Raw genomic sequence first — 6,798 nt, 5'->3', positions numbered from 1 at the left:
CTAGAGGTTGAGCACATTAAGTTGGATGAATCTTTGCCTTACCTTGAGGGGCAAAAAAAGATCCTAGATCGCAAGACTATAACTAGGGAGACAGTGTTGCTAAAGGTTTTATGGTCCACTCACAACGTTGACGAAGCAACTTGGGAGGCGGAGAAAGCTATGAAGGAACGCTACTCATCTCTTTTTTATCAGGTATGTGTGGTTACAGGAACGTAACCATGTTTCTTTTAGGGGGGGGGGAGGAGATGATAGCATAAGGTTTTGGTAAGGTTTTTGGTCAGTTTTGATAAGGTTTAGTGTTGTTTTGAGTTATAGTAAGTTGTGTTTAAATTTTGTTTTTGAGTTTTTGTTGTGTCGTTGCATTATAGTTGAGTTAGTAAGTTTGTTTTTCAGTATGGGTTTGAACTTCGGGAACAAAGTTTATTTTTAAGGAGAGAAGAGTGTAATACCTCAGATTTATGAGCTGTTGGGTACTCTATCGAGTATGACTTACTTTGTCGAGTAACTTAGTTTTGCATTCTGGAGTACGTTCGGCCTGATGGGTACTCAACTCGATCGAGTAGGCGGTACTTGATCGAGTACCTTAGTTACTCGATCGAGTATGTCGAGTTTTACAAGTTTTCGGCCGGGTTTAATAGTGAAGAGTATATAAAGAGTTTTCGTCAATTCCTTTTTATTTTTACCTTACTTCTAAACCTTTTTACATAAGAAAAACAAAGCGACGTTATTCTCTTCACTCATTGCTATCAAATCAAGGGGCTAGGGTTGTTGGATTTCGGAGTTCATGATACCTTTGTGATAATCGTATTGTGGGTAAGATCTTTGTACTATTTTTATGCCATTTGGTTAATGTTTTTTAAAACCCTAATTGGGTGACTTGGGGGTTATTGGGATTGTTGATGTTATAGATTGTAATTATGTGATTAATTGATTATAGGAGGTGATTTCGTAGAAGAAGGTTTTTGATCCGCTGCTTGTAGTTGATTATTGGTTATTTCATCTCAGGTAGGGTTTCCCTACTCAGTTATTGTGTAAATATTATAAGATGGTTGTTTGATTGATTGGCACGTTGTTGTATCATTATTCGTATTGGCATTGTTTACATTGGTATTGTGGTTGGTTATTGTTTGTCTGTGGTGCGCGAGGTGCGCCCTCGGCTGAGTAGAGTCACTTGCGGGAGTAGCTTCACGCCCTTGATTCGCCCCTTGTGGTTCCCGTCATAAGGGGGATGTGCACATTAATGGACATGGGTTATTCGCTCGATGGAGATGAGCGGGGCTTAGGTGGGAAAGGCTACAGTCCCCCACTGGTGGTGTGGAATATCTGTTGCGATCGATATTCTGGCAGGGCTACACACTTTAGTGTGTAGTCAGATGTTTGGTGATGTGATCGAGTTGGAGGATTGTGATTGTGTAACAGTCCGTTGTATTGTCTTATATTGTTTATGTAGTAACTGACCCCATTAAATGTTTTGAAAATTGTGGTGATCTTTTCGGAGATGGTGAGCAGTTGTTTAGCAGGCATATCTTCGATACGCGTGGGATCTAGCTGAGGATGGAGTCACCACGTGTTAGAGTCGTAGTCTTCCACTGTTTTGTCATAACACTCGTTACTTTAGTTGGATTTTGGTTTTGAGTCTTTTTATTTTACATTTCAGTCGGTTTTGATGTACGCACTTTTAAAATTAATTATTTAAACTACGTTTCTTGATGGTCACTTTTGATTACTATGCCTCGGGTAACCAAGTTGGTAGCATCTCTATGTGACTTGGTAAGGCACCTTGGTGTATGGGAGTGTTACAATAGTCGCAGTTGCTTGTTTATCATGTTTATTTTACTAGTATGGTTGGGTTGGGACTAATGATTTTCAAGTGGGTGTAGTAGAAATTTCATTAGCAGCTATGTTATATCCCTTATGTTGGAAAAATAAGGAAAATATGAGGCGAACAAAAAAAAGATGAAAAAGAAAAAGGAAAAAAAAAAAAGAAAAAAGAAAAAACCGTGCAAAAGAAAAGAAAGAGAAAAAAAAATTAATAAGTTGCTTCCTTTGGTTGTTAAGGGAACAAAGAGATGATACTAGAGTCTAATGCATTGTTGGAGAGTAGTTATTTCGTCTCTCATATGTTGTCAAAGTTAAGATAATTTCTCTAGTTGGGTCGATTTGTGCTTAATGTTATAGAATTTATTTTGGTTAACTAGTGTAGCTGCGACTACCGTCTTAGCCTCACATATCCATACATGCCTTGGCACAATCCATTTCTATACCTTCACCAATTAGCCACATTTATTGTCCTTGATACATGTACTTTTGTCTTTATTGTGAATGCATATTAGTTGGAGAAATTTTTGAGAGAGTGTCTTAATTATTTCTATATTACATATAACTCACCTTTTATGAGTGCATGAGTGAATTCGCAAGAATCCGACTAATTTATCTTGCAATATTGAAAGATATTTGGCTGAATTACGGTATCATGTTATATCTTGAGATGAGCTGTGTTTTTCTATTACTCGTGCCTTTGAATTTATTTTATTGGTATAATTTTGGTCACTACTTTGTTATAGATATGGATAGCTTGGGATTTGTATGTGCATTAACATTAGCTCTGAGTTATTTATTCACCATTTGTATGATTGCATTTTGTATTGTGCAATTGCTTTGCTTAGGGACAAGCAAAGAGTTGGTTTGGGAGAGTTTGATGAATCATATTTATATATACTTTTATGACTCCCTTTAAGTTATTTTTGATACGATTTTCGTGCTAATTACGTTATTTATATGCCAATTATATTAAAATGTCGATGCTGTCGCTATTTGGTGTTTAATGCAGAAATAGTGCATTTATGGAGTAAAAGATGAAATGGAGCACCGCGGCATTGGCATGACGTGATACACGGAGGAAGCTAAGGCACTGAAATCTAGAAGAATCAAAGAAGAGAAATGAAGAAATCCACACGAGAAAGAGCTGAAGAATGTGGATACTCGATGAAGTCAGCTTGTACTCGATCGAGTATACAGTTTGCTGAAGGTTTTTCGGATATTATCTAAAACACGTTATCTTGTAATATAAATATAAGACTCGTGTTATGTTATTAGGCTACGCTTTTATTATCATTAAACCTCCTAAAACACTTTATTTCATTATTTCGGATCTAAAAGTTTGTTCTTCATAATTACTACGGTACTTTGTTAATCATTCTTCAATTAGTAATCATTCTAGTTATAGTTATTCAATTGCATAATTGTTCATCTCATATGCTCTTAATTATGTCATTTAATTATGTTGTTGTTGTTAATTCCATTAACATGAGTAGCTAATTACTTTATCTAGGGTAAAGGGGATCTAGGTTTATTAAAAGAGGGTTAATTACTTAATTTTTAGTAATATCGCATGAATTACCGTTTGATTATTGTTCTTCTTCTAATTAATTGATTTAGGCCTGAATTGATAATTAGTCAAGCGAATTAAGACGTTCTCCAACCGGGTTAGGATTAATGCAGGCTGTCATAATCAGATAGGTATTGTTTAATTATAGTGATTGCATGTTAATCTAAATCTAAAGGGCATACTTGAATCGACTGATCTTGTGACCTTAGGTAATTCAATTTGCCTTATAATTGATTAAATTACACACTCGGATAATTGACCTATAGTCAACCCGCTCCCTATACCTTTTAGTATTATTGTTTACATCCTTTATTATATCACAATTAGTTCTTAGAAATCAACAAACAACTCTCCAAGAAATTTTTACTTTACCGCCTCCATGTGGAGTCGATACTTGTCTTGCCACTAGCTATTCGAAAGTACTATTATAGGATTATTTTGATTTAGCTGACACGACTTTAACCTTATCAGAAACACTTTTGAGATGTATATGTAGGATAAAAATTTAACAAATCCTAATTTCACCCTTTAATAAATAAATAAAATTTGATTAATTGAATAAAACTCATGATATGACCAATATTTGAGCATATTTAGTCCCCGAATTAGCCTTATTCTTATGCTTTTTAGTGCATAATTGGGTCATTTACTATCTTTAGTCTTTCGTTTTGCATATTCTTTGAGGTTTTGTTTCCTTGGTAGGAGAGGAGTGCAAACCTTGCATTTTCATGGCAAAATGGAGCTAAATTGATCAAATTCAATGACCAAGCATCAAAGTGAAGACAAGACTAGAAGGCCTATAAAAATAATGTAGTAGATGGGCAATGATGAGAAGATCCTTGCATCTCCAACAAGATCCTTGAGGATTGTTGGAAGAATAAAAGAAGAAAAGAAGAAGAAGCCTCGCTGAGCTACTATCCGGGCGTCTTGGCCACGGGATGAGCGTCCTGGCTGGCTACAATCCGAGCGTCCCGTAGCCAGTCCGCTCGTCCTAGCCCTCTACAATCCGAGCGTCTCATGCCTCAAGCCACTCGGATTCCTTCCCAGTGCAAGCCGTCTCCTCCTCAGTCCAATCGGGATGCGCATATTCCTTGAAGACTAGCGAAGCGGCGATGAGCATCTCCTTCGAGAGGAGCACTTCCTCAACTTTTCTTAAGGGTCTTAATCGTCATTTAAGCCCTTAGTAACCCTAATTTATGTACCTAATCCTTAGTATAAATACCCCATTGTACTAATTAGATTATCATGTTCTTCTTATGCAATCTTAATCTCATTTTAATCTTGTAATCAACTTTTAATTAAGCATTAATACAAATCTCATTTCCTTAATTTCTCTATTGTTCATCATTTATTTTGGGTAATTGAAGATTATTTGGGGTTTATTTGGAGGATTGACAACCTTCCAATCATTCATCAAGTACTTCTATTATTCTTTGCTTATTATTTTGGAATCATCATTAGGTATAATTCTCTTAACCCTTGTTTTAATTATTGTTAATCATTTCCATTCATTCATCATGTTTTGCTTTGTTAATATGATTGACAACCTTGTTAGCATGTTAAACTTGATAATGAGTGAGTAGTCTCTTAGCTAGGGTTAATGGGGAATTAGGGGAAACCAACATGGGAGATGATTCGTGCTTTGTTCACATAATTTATTTGCTTGCTTGTTGTGATCTCAACTTATGCACATGTTATGTTTGATGAAATGCGAGCCTATGAATCCTTGCATTTTTTACCCATCACTTACCTTTTCAATGAGACTTGTAAAACATAAACCAACTCGAGTCTCGACCATATATATAGTTGAGTAGGGAGGATTAAGTTGACTTGTAGGTATTGTACAATCTAATCGATTCGGTTCCGGGACCCAAACCTTCCTAGAATTGTAAGATATAAACCAACTCGATCCTATCACAACAATAATTGCTTGCTTATAATTTGAGAATATGTTTGTATGATCAATTTCCATGAATCCCCTATGAACCCATGACACCCTAGTGCTTTTAATCAATTGTTTACATCTCATTTTAATCATCTTGCTTGTTTATATACATTGTTATTTAGTTTAGTGATCTTCTTATCTCAACCCAAATTGTGACACCCTTGGACACCACTACTTGCAATCGAAAATCCTACATCAATACTCGTCCCTTGGGATCCGACCTTTACTTACCTCTTTACTAATAGTAGAGTAGTTTGTGAAGTTATAAATATTGTTTTGGTCTAGGTGCTCCTAACGACAAGTAACCGAAAACGATAGTCCGACCAAAAATGGCGTCGTTGCCGGGGACGGTGTTAACTTGATTTGATTTTCTTTGATTGTTATTAGTTGTGTCTTTCTTTGCCTTGGGGAATTAAAACTCCTCAAGGTTTGTTCTAATTATTTTCGAGTTGTTTGATATTTTGCATGTCTAGAAGATCACAAGGTAACTTGTTACCCATTGATCAAGAAATTGAAAGAACTTTGACAACCAATAGAAGACTTGCTAGAAATACTTTGAGAGGTATTGGTGAGGTTGTAGACATTCATCCAAATACTATTGACTTCATCAACCCTTTTTCAAGAGAATTAGAGGAGAACCCAACACATAACCCACCACAAAATCAATCCACAATGCATAAATTTTCATCACATTCCGTACCAACCGAGGAGAACCTACCAAATGGTACTCCCATACCACAACATTTGACCGGAAATTTCATTGCTAAATCCGCATTTATCCAATTAGTCGAAAGAAGCCAATTTGGGGGGATGCCTAGTGAAGACCCTCATTTTCACATGGAGACTTTTTGTGACTATTTTGATGCGATTTCACAAACCGGAGTGACTCAAGACCAAATTCGATGGGTCTTATTTCCTTTTTCTTTGATTGGTACCACGAAACAATGGCTAAAGAGCCTTGATAAGGCTACTCTTGGTATTGACTCTTGGAAAATTGGCACTTGCTTTCTACAAAAAGTTCTATCCTCCGAAAAAGACTAACATGCTAAGAGCCCAAATCACGGGGTTTAAACAAAGGGACGAAGAATCTTTGTATGAAGCTTGGGAGCGATTCAAAGGAACTTGTCGCTCATGTTCTCATCATGGACTTAGCGAGTGGTTCTTGGTACAACAATTTAGGAATGGTCTTTATGAAGACTCTCGAAACATTCTTAACATAGGATCAAATTGTATGTTCACCGAAGTTGACGATAATCAAACATAGAACAAGATTGAGGAAATGGCGGTCCATAACTCACAATATAATAGATCTCGGAAGGCTACTAGAGGAGGAAAGGATGAAGTGGACTCTATTACTCAATTGGGTTCTCAGCTTAGTGCTCATATTGATACCATTAATTTAAAGTTTGAGAAGGCTATGGCTAAACTTGAAGAAGCCTCCAAACCACCTAAGCAACATCTTAAT

The 6,798-nt window shown here is 36.3% G+C and overlaps 1 non-coding gene across 1 annotated transcript; it reads right to left on the bottom strand.

The window, feature by feature from the left end:
• Positions 1 to 6,375: 6,375 nt before the first annotated feature.
• Positions 6,376 to 6,482, bottom strand: LOC141619491 (small nucleolar RNA R71). The gene has a single exon (XR_012531721.1). It is a non-coding gene; the product is annotated as a small nucleolar RNA R71 (small nucleolar RNA).
• Between the last annotated feature and the right edge of the window lie 316 nt (positions 6,483 to 6,798).

This window comes from Silene latifolia, chromosome 1 (genome assembly GCF_048544455.1).
Source record: "Silene latifolia isolate original U9 population chromosome 1, ASM4854445v1, whole genome shotgun sequence".
Taxonomy (NCBI): Eukaryota; Viridiplantae; Streptophyta; class Magnoliopsida; order Caryophyllales; family Caryophyllaceae; genus Silene; species Silene latifolia.
This window is presented reverse-complemented; position numbering and strand designations above follow the sequence as displayed.